Raw genomic sequence first — 15853 nt, 5'->3', positions numbered from 1 at the left:
ACAGTACTAATTTTAGCCTTTGAAAGATGCAATTTGAAGACCTTTTCTATCAAAAGAAGCTTTATGAGCCGTTAACGACTTAACAGGTGTTAAATCGGAAGAACTAGGGCAAGACGAGTGGGATCTGTTGGATAGGCAAGCCCTAGGAGTTGTTCGACTTTCTCTGGCCAAGAACGTTGCTTATTGTGGGTGAAACAACAATTGCAGGATTGATTGCGGCGTTATCCAACATGTATGAAAACCTATCCGCTTTGAACAAAATTTTCTTAATACAGTTGTAACGACCCGACTTTTTCAACTTGTTTTTGTGCCTTGTGATTTTTGCAAAACTGCGTATTTGTTCGTACTGTGCTACTTTATACTCTGGAATCTTTATACACATGGCCTACTTTCATTTATGTGTTAAAACGTGCCTTTAAGTACGTAATGTGACGACCCGGAAATTTTTGACCAAATTTAAACTTTAATCTTTATATGTTTCCGACACGATAAGCAAAGTTTGTTAAGTTGAATCTCAAAAAGTTTAAAACTGTATTCATACATTCATTTAACCTCGACCAGATTCCAACGATTCACGAACCATTATATAATTGGATATGAATATATATGTATATATATATATGTGTGTGTGTGTGTGTGTACATATATATATAAACGTTAACAAAGTATTAGTTGTATAATATTATACATGAGCGTATTTGTTTCAATATGCTTATCGATGAAATTAGAAGATAATATCAAATGATTGATTTATCAGATACATTGTATGATTATAAGTCTCTGTTGAGAGGTCCACTATGATTTAAGAAATCTATTTTTTTAACGATATTCGGAAATTGGTAAAAGTAATTTACAAGTGAGAACAAAGTGTCACTTAATGTGAGTTAGACAAAAAAAATTAGTGGAGATTCTTGTTTGATTTCCAATACATGCTTTACTATATTTCACTCGTGACTTTTGTTAAGATAACAATGTAATTTTCATATTATTTATCATGAAAGTGAAATTATGGAATATAGATAACTTAGAAAATAGATACATATATATTTTTGAAGTAGAATTTAAAATATTATATGAGTTAATTAATTATGTAAAATAAAATGAAAATAAGATATTATAATAATTATTATTTAAAGCATAACTATATATAAATAAAGTATATTAAAAATAAATATTAAATGATTGTAATACTCGTTGGACGATTCGATTATTATTTAGAGAAGTTTAATTTGAACTTATGTGATTTTAGAATAAACGGTGATCTGAAAATGAGTTCTATAAATTTTAGGCTTACTAAAAATGTATTTAAGATCTAGTTATTAAATTTTAGCACTTTTTATATTTTACCCAAAATTGAGAGGGACAGTTGATGTATTTTTTTTTTAATAATTAATGATTGAATTTTATACCATAATGACTGAAATAAATAAAGACATTTAATTTAAAAATATGGGATTTTTTCAGAGTACTTTTATCCGCCATTGATTAACAACGGATCAAGAATTGATACTCGTTGAAAGTGTCGGCAGACTAACAGTTAAACATCTCGTGTTATTGTTAGTTGAAAACCACCACCGTGAACCAATCTTGCTGCTGTGTTGCAGCCGTTTGAGCAAGACCCACACCCTTACGAACACCATGAAAACCCAATACATCACATATAAATCGAACACCATCAAAACTACTTGTTTTCTCATGTTTTTGTTTACTTCTTTCATGTATCTTTTTCGAACGAACCATAAGCAAAACACCTCGATCCTCTTGTTGCTTCTGTCCACGTGAAACCACCACCAAACTACCACCGGTTACCATACCCACAACCACCGTCAGGCTATCGCTACTGTACGTCTACCTTGCTCCAAAAACCATCGATCAACTGCTTTTGTATCTGTTTCCTGTCCACTCTAACACAACCCAAATAACCACTTTTATTTCGTGTTTGCTACTACTTCTGTTACAGCCGACTGCTACTTCTTATTCGATCAACACTCACGACCCATGATGACTACTGCTATTCGATCACCTGTAAACACTTCTACTGTTTCTGTCATGGCCAAAAACCCAAACCAAACTCAAAAGTCCATAGGCTGCTACCATTAACAACCGAAACCATCCTGATCGACTAAACTACCATCTTGATGAAACCACAAACTAAAACCACTACACGTTTACGATCACCACTATCGACCATCACCTTTTTGAAACCCATTTAATCGTCATAAATCCTCTTATTCGAATTATGTTCTGTTTCGATTGAAACTCCCAAACCCTTATTCTTTTTGTTTCATGGCTGCTTCGGTTATGTTTCCTGTTGTGATAGCACCATCATCATTAATCTACTTTGCTACTGCTTAACGTGTTATGATCGATTAAACCTAAACTGAACCCTTTCACCTTCAAGTTTATGTTTTCGTTCAACAACTCACCAAAGCCATTACAACAAACCATCACCACACCCATCGTGATTGACTGCTGTTATGCAGTTTTTATTTTATTTTGAACGAACAACTCCAAACCCAGAGACTAGAAACCCTAATTGTTGCTATATGAAAACCTGCAACTATTATTGTTATTGCGAGAAGGTGAACAATGATGAGGAGGTTGAACGATAATGATGAGGATGGCGAGATATTATTATTATTTTTTTCTCTTTCTTTTCGATGATGATGAAAGTAATTAGATAAAGATGATGATGCGTATTGTACCTGCTTCCTTTTTTCCTGTCGACAGGAACCCACCACAAAAGAGACAGATAAATCGATTCTGTTTTAAAACCTTACATATCACGAACCAGTAATTGGGTTTGGCATATTGGGCTTGTGACATTGGACTTTGATTGGGTTTCCTGATTTGGGCCGTAGCATATTGACATACTCAATGAACCGTGATCCAACTGCCATATCTTTTTCTTGATACGAGACCCAGCAACAAACTAAATTATTTTGTCTCTTGGGCTTAGCTTAGTTACACGATTGGACTGCCATAGGATGTTGGGCCGATACTTTTCTGGTGGGCCGAGGTTCTACCTTGCTGTTGAGACGAGATGAATTATATATTTTTTTTTTACGTGAGGTATGATAAAGATGTTGGTAAGATGAGAGAAAATGGAAATTGAAATAATACGGGTTATATAAATTTAAGGACGAAATTAATACAAAAAGAAACAGACAGCTTGGCGGTTAAGAGTGTTTGCGTTATAAGAGAGGTCACGGGTTCGAGTCCCGTCTCGGGCACTTTAAGTCTTTTTAATGCTACAAAGGTATAACATATTGTTGTTATTATTATTATTATTATTATTATTATTATTATTATTATTATTATTATTATTATTATTATTATTATTATTATTATTATTATTATTATTATTATTATTATTATTATTATTATTATTATCAATTACTAATAAAAATATTAGTTATCATTTAATATTAGTAATATCTAAAAACTACAATTATGATTACTAATATTATCATTATTATTATTTTTACAACAAATAAATGTTATGCATATAAAATTATATTACATATAATAAATATATTTTTTTTATATAAATATTCATATATAACAAATGATGTATTTTTAATATAATATTAATCATATATAAATATTAATATAACTATATAAAAATTAGTCATTTTAAAGATACATACAAATTAAATATATATTATATATAATTTAAGATATAATAAATTTGTTCGATTTCGAATATATGTATTAATATATATATGAATAATATAGGTTCGTGAATCCAAGGCCAACCCTGCATTGTTCAATTGTTCAATGTCGTTATATGTATTTTTACTACAAAATACAATAGGTGAGTTCATTTGATTCCCTTTTACTCTTTACATTTTTGGGACTGAGAATACATGCGCTGTTTTTTTATAACTGCTTTATTAAATGCTTTTGAAATATATTTTGAATTGCGAATACATGAAATGCTTTTATAAATGTTTGACGAGATAGACACAAGCAAAACATTCCTCGAATGAATTATTATGCAGACAGAAGTTCTGCGGATTATTATTGAATTATGTGGACATGATAATTGCCACGATTGAATTATGTGAACATGATAATTGCCACGATTGAATTATGTGGACATGATAATTGCCACCATTAAATTATGTGGACATGATAATTGCCACCAGTTGATATGAATGTTATGTATCGAGAGAATGATTTTATACACAGGTTATGTGTATGTTATTTTTGTGCACGAGATATGTGTACGGTTACTAAGATTTATGAAAAATGATTTCGTACACGAGAAAGGTGTACTGTATTTAAAAGATATCGCATGTACATTACAGGTGGGTATAGGATTCGGGCCCATTTGTGCCATGCAGCATTTAAATCTTGTGGTCTATCAAAATGTTGAATTTTATTGTTTTATGATAAACTTATGAACTCACCAACCTTTTGGTTGACACTTGAAAGCATGTTTATTCTCAGGTATGAAAGAAATCTTCCGCTGTGCATTTGCTCATTGTAAAGACATTATTTGGAGTCGATCATCGCAATGGAACCAGATGTTGGTGACTTCGTCCAGACGGATTGGGACGGGGTATGACATGTGGTATCAGAGCGGTGGTCTTAGCGAACCAGGTCTTGTATTAGTGTGTCTAACTGATAGTTGCTTAGATGCATTAGTGAGTCTGGACTTCGACCGTGTCTGCATGTCAAAAGTTTTGCTTATCATTTCGTGTCGAAAATTACCTACTTATCATCCTTAGGAAAGTATCTGCTTATCATTCCTAGTCTAGACACATCCTACTGCATTGATTGCATGAATAGTGTATAGACAAAATTCATATCTTAGCGTACCTGATAATTCATATCCTAGCGTATCTGTTACTGTAGATTTTCCTGACATATGCCGTAAATTCCTCCGTAACTTATGGGATTTTAGTATTATATATGCATATGTAAATTATGTATTACAGGGTACTAATCTACATCCTATAATCTATTTTTTATCGAAAATCCTTCATCTGATCGTACGAGATGAATCCTGCAACCAGTTCGAGTCCCTCAGATTTCGATAGCTATTCCGATAGTTATTCCGACAGCTATTCCAACATGTATATTCACTTAAGCTCTGAAAACAGCGTTACCAGAATGAATCAGCCAATCATCCATCCTCAATTCATCTGATGGGTTCATAGTCGACTTAATTAATGGAGACGAGTAGAAAGCGATTCTTTCCACCCATCAACCTGCACTCTTGGCAAAGAATCTGAAGCACTTACCGACAAACCAATTCGAAACACCATTTTCACCATCATTTCCTGAATATCTCGCTATGATTATGTACTATCTAAAATTCTAAACCTTTTTCATCCGCTCGTTCCGATCGACAATCATCCCGGAATAATAGAAGAAGTTAGCGAACTTCGCGCTCGAGTAATCAATTTGGAGAATATGGTGCAAAATCTACCAGCTTCAGCAATATCACCGGCACCAACAGTACCATCAGTAACAGCACCAGTACTATCAACAATCCATGCCTCAACATCTCATTCTATACCTCGAGTATAATTATCGTTCCACGAATCGTTCTACATCATTTATCTTCGTTCGACATGGCGATTATATAATCTCTAATGTTTTAGAGATTATATATTCTTATTCTAACGGTAAATCAAATGAGTTTAATATCATATTAACTCATTAAATCCATGATTACATCTGAAGAAAATATATATGTATATATGTTTTCATAAAGATTGTAATTAAAAATTCCTTTGTACAAACTGTTAATGGTGAAAATATTTTAACGGGTAGGTAATACCCGAGGAATATTTAGATTTCACATTAATAAGTTACACTGTACATTCTTCGAATTTGATTCAACAGTCATTTACTATCCTACTTACATCCACGGATATATGTATTCATTCACCACAGAATAACCATTTTTATTCAATTTCATATTTGGATTTTGAGTTATCAGAATCCAACAAGTGGCATAATGAAGAAAACATTGGACAAAATAAAATTTGTTAGAAACAAACAAATTAACTACGAGGAAAATGTTGTTAAGAATCCACGCTAACTGTTCCTAGCTAATTGTTCCTAGCTAACTGATTACATTTTATTTATCGCAATTTATTTATCGCAATTTACATTATCGCAATTTTATTTATCGTCATTTAATTTCTGTTATTTATTTTACGCACTTTAAATATCGGGACATGTATACAAGGTTTTGACATATCATATCGACGCATCTATATATATTATTTGGAATAACCATAGACACTCTATATGCAGTAATGCGGGAGTTAGCTATACAGGGTTGAGGTTGATTCTACAATAATATATATAGTTTGAGTTGTGATCGAGTCTGAGACATGTACACGGGTCACGATACATATTAATAAATTCGAATATTATATATTAAATTATATATGAATTATTGGACTGATAACTGTGGACTATCGACTATGGACTAATGACATTGGACAATTAAAATGAATTAAAATATTGATTATAACATATGAAACTAAACAATTATTCAAGTTTGACACTTGATTTCATCTTAAACCTCATTTGTATCTTGACAATTACAATCTGCGTTCAAACCTTTCATGATTCTTGAAAACACCTCAATCGAGAGGATGAACTAACCGCACTTCATCTACGGAAGGAAAAATTTATGCATATAGTATTGCACCTGAAAAACTCTCGGAAAATGAGTAAACGTTTAACGTGTAGCTGTACAAATTCCTTTAGCGTTATTATTATCGAAAATAACTTTGCAATCTCGTTCCAAATTAGCCAATTTTGTCACAGCTCCAGCAAGTCAACTTCGAATTTTCGTTCGAAACAACCTTATTATAACCTTGACATATATGTGTGCTCTTTATTGTTACTGGGGAACCTTTTATATTCCATCATATTACCAGCAGACGTACCAGCAACCTCGTTGCTCCTTGGCTTAAATCTCTTCGACAGATCACTATATTTATCTATTGAAGTCTTATCATGAACTCATCAGTATCTTGTAACGAGAATTGCTATACCAAGTATCGGGAAATCAGCAATCAGTATTTTGAATCTCGCAGCGTTTCTACATCAAAAGTTATATATACATATAATATTTATCCCTTAGAGTTATGATCTCTCATCCTGAAACTCTGAACAAATTACAAGGACTAAACTTGTACATAAAGAATCCTGATGATTCTATTTCTGATAAAATATTTAGCGATTACCTTACTCCTTAATCTCTCTAAATCATTGTGAATGAATTTCTTCATCACACTTTGAATATAAAATTCTACGATATTATCGTATCTTTCCTTATAAATATCCTCAATATTTCTGAAGAAATCTTCATAAATATTCTTGTCCGATATTAATAATCTCTCCGCGCTATTTGTGTTATATCATAAAAGGAAACTGTTTTAGTTTCTATATTTCGTAAATCTTCGAGTTTAAAGTATGAATGCTTTTGAAGTAGTGTTGGGAACTGAAGCATGAGTTAGTATAATATAATGACACTTGATCAACGTGATTATATTACAGTAATTCATGTTGAGTTTCTAATGGAACGTGATGATTCACAGAACATACCGTCATCATGTGCCATTTACACGACTCTTACATTCTATCTACTCTCTAAACATATCAATAAAATATTTTTCATGATGATTCGGTCTTTTCCGGGATTCTGATAATTTGACAAATCAAGATCGTGCCATTACGATTTCCTTCTAGAACATTAACTATGTTCATTTCAAAATCCATACCTACGAATTCCGGACCATTATTCGCTTGACTTGAAGTCGGGAAGAGGAGACAAAAGTATGAAACTCTTGAATATAAAAGAAAATATAAAGCTCGACAACAACACATAAATTACAAACCGTGCATATCAATACGTATTGCCACGTAAAGGCACGGGAAAATTAAAAACACTATAACCCCAAGGTAATAGTAGAAGTAAATATAATCCTCCGGTGGTAGATGAAAGAGAAGAATGACAGATATGAAAGTTAAGAGTATATCAGGAATCAGCACTGGATGGAGCATATTAATGGATGCTTTAAAGTATGAGTTGAGAGGAAAAAAAAATAGAAGGTGTGAGTTGTAAGGAAACGACGGGGGTGGATTTATAGTAAAATATCCGACAGAGCAATCAAAACAGATGATCACATTTAAAGCGGATCCTAATTCTCTTGATTACCGAAGAATCAAATCTTATTACGAAGATTTTCTCCAAATCTCTTGAACTTGGAAATCAATCCTATCTACGTCAAAAGTTATGACGAATCTATACCTACTCATTTCACTCTTTGGTGATAGCTTCACTCGTGCCCTTCACAAAATCAAATGGTTTTATCCATATTACTCAATGATGATAAAACTCTATTTATCAACTCATATTTGTCATAAAAACATTCTTATTGTTATCCATGACGACCTCTATCAAATTTCGGGGACGAAATTTCTTTAACGGGTAGGTACTGTGACGACCCGAAAATTTTTGACCAAATTTAAACTTTAATCTTTATATGTTTCCGACACGATAAGCAAAGTTTGTTAAGTTGAATCTCAAAAAGTTTAAAACTGTGTTCATACATTCATTTAACCTCGACCAGATTCCAACGATTCACGAACCATTATATAATTGGATATGAATATATATGTATATATATATGTGTGTGTGTGTGTGTGTGTGTGTGTGTGTGTGTGTGTACATATATATATAAACGTTAGCAAAGTATTAGATGTATAATATTATACATGAGCGTATTTGTTTCAATATGCTTATCGATGAAATTAGAAGATAATATCAAATGATTGATTTATCAGATACATTGTATGATTATAAGTCTTTGTTGAGAGGTCCACTATGATTTAAGAAATCTGTTTTTTTAACGATATTTGGAAATTGGTAAAAGTAATTTACAAGTGAGAACAAAGTGTCACTTAATGTGAGTTAGACAAAAAAAATTAGTGGAGATTCTTGTTTGATTTCCAATACATGCTTTACTATATTTTACTCGTGACTTTTGTTAAGAAAACAATGTAATTTTCATATTATTTATCATGAAAGTGAAATTATGGAATATAGATAACTTAGAAAATAGATACATATATATTTTTGAAGTAGAATTTAAAATATTATATGAGTTAATTAATTATGTAAAATAAAATGAAAATAAGATATTATAATAATTATTATTATTATTTAAAGCATAACTATATATAAATAAAGTATATTAAAAATAAATATTAAATGATTGTAATACTCGTTGGACGATTCGATTATTATTTAGAGAAGTTTAATTTGAACTTATGTGATTTTAGAATAAACGGTGATCTGAAAATGAGTTCTATAAATTTTAGGCTTACTAAAAATGTATTTAAGATCTAGTTAATAAATTTTAGCACTTTTTATATTTTACCCAAAATTGAGAGGGACAGTTGATGTATTTTTTTTAATAATTAATGATTGAATTTTATACCATAATGACTGAAATAAATAAAGACATTTAATTTAAAATATGGGATTTTTTCAGAGTACTTTTATCCGCCACTGATTAACAACGGATCACGAATTGATACCCGTTGAAAGTGTCGGCAGACTAACAGTTAAACATCTCGTGTTTTAAATTATTAGAGTAAATTACTATTTGTTACTATTTACTTTATGACCTCAATTCCTAATCTGCATTATGTGTATACATATATAATATATACAAAACATTACATATACATATGCATTGAACTTGATCAACCCACGAAGTCAATAAACTTTTTTCTATTTCTTATTCAACTATCACCTTTGCCTCTCCTCTCAAACCTCTTAACACTAGATCAAAACAACCATCACAATTATCGATGGTTATATTTTTTTAATTCGTTGTTAACTCCGAACCGAAACCCAATAAGATTTCACTTACTCGTTTCATTAATATTAGTGTTATTGTTAGTTGAAAACCACCACCGTGAACCACTCTTGCTGCTGTGTTGCAGCCATTTGAGCAAGACCCACACACTTACGAACACCATGAAAACCCAATACATCCCATATAAACCGAACACCATCAAAACTACTGGTTTTCTCATGTTTTTGTTTACTTCTTTCATGTATATTTTTCGAACGAACCATAAGCAAAACACCTCGATCCTCTTGTTGCTTCTGTCCACGTGAAACCACCACCAAACTACCACCGGTTACCATACCCACAACCACTGTCAGGCTACCGCTACTGTACGTCTACCTTGCTCCAAAAACCATCGATCAACTGCTTTTGTATCTGTTTCCTGTCCACTCTAACACAACCCAAATAACCACTTTTATTATCGTGTTTGCTACTACTTCTGTTACAGCCGACTGCTACTTCTTATTCGATCAACACTCATGACCCATGATGACTACTGCTATTCGATCACCTGTAAACACTACTACTGTTTCTGTCTTGGCCAAAAACCCAAACCAAACTCAAAAGTCCATAGGCTGCTCCCATTAACAACCGAAACCATCCTGATCGACTAAACTACCATCTTGATGAAACCACGAACCAAAACCACCACATGTTTACGATCACCACTATCGACCATCACCTTTTTGAAACCCATTTAATCGTCATAAATCCTCTTATTCGAATTATGTTCCGTTTCGGTTGAAACTCCCAAACCCTTATTCTTTTTGTTTCATGGCTGCTTCGGTTATGTTTCCTGTTGTGATAGCACCATCATCATTAATCTACTTTGCTACTGCTTAACGTGTTTTGATCGATTAAACCTAAACCGAACCCTTTCACCTTCAAGTTTCTGTTTTCGTTCAATAACTCACCAAAGCCATTACAACAAACCATCACCACACCCATCGTGATTGACTGCTGTTATGCGGTTTTTATTTTATTTTGAATGAACAACTCCAAACCCAGAGACTAGAAACCCTAATTGTTGCTATATGAAAACCTGCAACTATTATTGTTGTTGCGAGAAGGTGAACAATGATGAGGAGGTTGAACGATAATGATGAGGATGACGAGATATTATTATTATTTTTTTCTCTTTCTTTTCGATGATGATGAAAGTAATTAGATAAAGATAATGATGCGTATTGTACCTGCTTCCTTTTTTCCTGTCGACAGGAACCCACCACAAAAGAGACAGATAAATCGATTCTGTTTTAAAACCTTACATATCACGAACCAGTAATTGGGTTTGGCATATTGGGCTTGTGACGTTGGACTTTGATTGGGTTTCCTGATTTGGGCTATAGCATATTGACATACTCAATGAACTGTGATCCAACTGCCATATCTTTTTCTTGATACGAGACCCAGCGACAAACTAAATTATTTTGTCTCTTGGGCTTAGCTTAGTTACACGATTGGACTGCCATAGGATGTTGGGTCGATACTTTTCTGGTGGGCCGAGGTTCTACCTTGCTGTTGAGAGGAGATGAATTATATATATATATATATATATATATTTTTTACGTGAGGTATGATAAAGATGTTGATAAGATGAGAGAAAATGGAAATTGAAATAATACGGGTTATATAAATTTAAGGACGAAATTAATACAAAAAGAAACAGACAGCTTGGCGGTTAAGAGTGTTTGTGTTATAAGAGAGGTCACGGGTTCGAGTCCCGTCTCGAGCACTTTAAGTCTTTTTAATGCTACAAAGGTATAACATATTGTTGTTATTATTATTGTTGTTATTATTATTATTATTATTATTATTATTATTATTATTATTATTATTATTATTATTATTATTATTATTATTATTATTATTATTATTATTATTATTATCAATTACTAATAAAAATATTAGTTTTCATTTAATATTAGTAATATCTAAAAACTACAATTATGATTACTAATATTATCATTATTATTATTTTTACAACAAATAAATGTTATGCATATAAAATTATATTACATATAATAAATATATATTTTTTATATAAATATTCATATATAACAAATGATGTATTTTTAATATAATATTAATCATATATAAATATTAATATAACTATATAAAAATTAGTCATTTTAAAGATACATACAAATTAAATATATATTATATATAATTTAAGATATAATAAATTTGTTCGATTTCGAATATATGTATTAATATATATATGAATAATATAGGTTCGTGAATCTAAGGCCAACCCTGCATTGTTCAATTGTTCAATGTCGTTATATGTATTTTTACTACAAAATACAATAGGTGAGTTCATTTGATTCCCTTTTACTCTTTACATTTTTGGGACTGAGAATACATGCGCTGTTTTTTTTATAACTGCTTTATTAAATGCTTTTGAAATATATTTTGAATTGCGAATACATGAAATGCTTTTATAAATTTTTTACGAGATAGACACAAGCGAAACATTCCTCGAATGAATTATTATGTAGACAGAAGTTCTGCGGATTATTATTGAATTATGTGGACATGATAATTTCCACGATTGAATTATGTGGGCATGATAATTGCCACGATTGAATTATGTGGACATGATAATTGCCACCATTAAATTATGTGGACATGATAATTGCCACCAGTTGATATGAATGTTATGTATCGAGAGAATGATTTTATACACAGGTTATGTGTATGTTATTTTTTTGCACGAGATATGTGTACGGTTACTAAGATTTATGAAAAATGATTTCGTACACGAGAAAGGTGTATTGTATTTAAAAGATATCGCATGTACATTACAGGTGGGTATAGGATTCGGGCCCATTTGTGTGACAACCCGGAAATTTTCAACCAAATTTAAACTTTAATCTTTATATGTTTCCGACACGATAAGCAATATTTGTTAAGTTAAATTTCAAGAATTTTAAACTATGTTCATACATTCATTCAACCTCGACCAAGTTCCAACGATTCACGAACCATTAAATGAATATGATTATATATGTATATGTGTATATATATTATAACTTGAAACGTAAACAAAATATTAGATTAAATACTTTATATGATTGTATCTGTTTCAAAATGTTTATCAATGAAATTAGAAGATAAGATCAAATGATTGAATTATTAGATATATTGAATTATGATTACAACTCTATGTTGAAAGGCCCACGTTGATTTGAGAAATCTTTCCATTTTAACAATATTCGGAAAATGGTAAAGTGATTTATAAATAAGAACAAATTGTCAATCATTGAGAACTAGACAAAGGATAGTGGAAGATTGAATCTCATAAAGACTCGATTGATCTATTTAGTTTCAAACGTACAAAAACGTTTTCAGTTTAAAAAGAACTTTATTATTAAAACGTATATGACTTTTATAAATATCTAGAACCACTTTTGACAACTCATTACTTAACTAGTATGATAAAGATAACGATATTTATATTTTATTTTATTAAATATATATAACGATTTAAATTAATATTATATATTTATACGCGTATTATACGTACATAGTTTTATACTTTTACTATACTTAAACTTTACCTTTACTTTATTTTTACTTTACTTTAACTTTAATAATTCACTTTAATAATTCATACTTTAATAATTCATACTTTAATAATTCACTTTAATAATTCATACTTTGATAATTCACTTTAATAATTCATACTTTAATAATTCACTTTAATAATTCATACTTTAATAATTCACTTTAATAATTCATACTTTAATAATTCACTTTAATAATTCATACTTTAATAATTCACTTTAATAATTCAAAAATCTATTATAAATAGAATTCAATAGGTTTCATTATTTCATAGAAACTTGAAAATATTTTTCTCTAAACTCTCTCAATCGATTTACATATATATATTTACTCCGTATTATTTCAAGATATTATTAGTATACATAAAATATTACGACGGAGTGCTGTCCGAGTGATTTCGAAATTATTTTTCGAGTGAGATAGGATTAAGGAAATTATGGGTTATAGCTATGGAGGTGATTGAGTATGGTTCATGGGTATGCTCGTGAGGTCAATATAGTGTTTATCATTTCTGTTGCGTCTACGTACCTTTCCTGCAATATTGAATCTCAATATTGATACGTGAGTACTCATAATTTAACTTTTACATACTAATAGTGTATCCCTGACTAGTGCTCGAGTATTTAGGATTATGCATGCTTGTACTTTTGATATTGCCATTAGACAGGTTAGGTTGAATGTTGAATTAGTTACACTTGTGGTTGAGATAAGGTATAAGATATGCATGTCCTTGGAAAGCTAGCGAAAAATTAAGAACTTTTCCTTTAGATATCGAATGGTTTCGATGAACGGATTAGAAGTTATAATCAATTGAATTTTCGACATTTTTATTAAAAATGATTATTATTATCATCATTTTTATCGTCGTTCTAGTTTTATCTTATTATTATCATTATTATTATCTTTATCAATAAAAGTGATTTATCATTAAAAAATTGTTATTTTTTTTATTACTATCGTTATTATCGTTAAAGTTATAATTAGTATTATTATTATTATCCAATTATTATTATTATTATTATTATTATTATTATTATTATTATTATTGGTATTATTATTATTATTATCATTATTAATATATATATCATTATTTAAAAATGGTTATTGTTATTGTTATTATTATTATTACTATATTTTCATTAAGATAATTATTAGTATTATCGTTAATAATGTTATAGTAACTATCATTATTAATATTAGTGTAATTAAAACAAATATTTGTAATACCTAATTATTTTGATTACTATTATTATCATTATTATGAACAAGATATAAAAGACGATTAAAAGCTATTAAACGAAACGATTAGGAAATAATGGGTAAGAGTATCATGATGAAATTAAAATATTATAAGATATTGATTTAGATAAAATTATCGTTCTTATTATTTTTATCATTACTATTATTATTAAAAGTATCGTTAGTATTAAAACTATCATTTTAACAAAAATTATCATTTTAATAGAAATGTCATTGTTACTATAAAATATCATTATTATTATTATTTTAAATAGAATTATTATTTTAAAGATGATATTAAAAATTATCGTAAATATTAAAGTTATCATAATTAGAATTATCGTTTTATCATAACGTCATCTTAGTAATTATAAATATTGATATTTTTATAATAATAATTATTATTACAAAATAATACAACTTTTACTTACTATCATTATAGATATTATTTTATATAATAAATATGTGATACAAACATATTTTACTACGTGTAATAACTTACTTTAATAATACCTATCATATTATCTTTATGATATTAAATGAACCCTATAAATTTTATTACTTAATATATATAAAAGTATATTTTATTATATAAATTTAATATAAAATTTTATTTATTAATAAATAAATTATATTATTTACTCTAATAAATCTTTTAAAAATATAAAACAACGATATTTAAACTATATATTAATCATGTATAGATTTTTGGAAATTATTTTGAGTCAAATTTACTTTTGTTGACTTTTGCATATTAGTCTCGAGCATTAGGATTGTGGTACACTATGACTTGACCTAATTTGTTAGACAAATATTGACCAACACATAAATATATATAATTAATTTAGGTTCGTGAATCCGAGGCCAACCTTGCACTTGTTCAATGACGTTATATGTATTTTTACTACGAAATACAGTATGGTGAGTTTCATTTGATCCCTTTTACTCTTTACGTTTTTGGGCTGAGAATACATGCAAATGCTTTATTAACTGTTTTACAATATTTATATGCGTGAGTTTCATTTGCTCCCTTTTTAAATGCTTTTACAATATATATTTTTGGGACTGAGAATACATGCGCTGCTTTTATAAATGTTTTACGAAATAGACACAAGTAATCAAAACTACATTATATGGTTGAATTA

The sequence above is a fragment of the Rutidosis leptorrhynchoides genome, chromosome 7, assembly GCF_046630445.1.
Source record: "Rutidosis leptorrhynchoides isolate AG116_Rl617_1_P2 chromosome 7, CSIRO_AGI_Rlap_v1, whole genome shotgun sequence".
NCBI classification, from domain to species: domain Eukaryota; kingdom Viridiplantae; phylum Streptophyta; class Magnoliopsida; order Asterales; family Asteraceae; genus Rutidosis; species Rutidosis leptorrhynchoides.
This window is presented reverse-complemented; position numbering follows the sequence as displayed.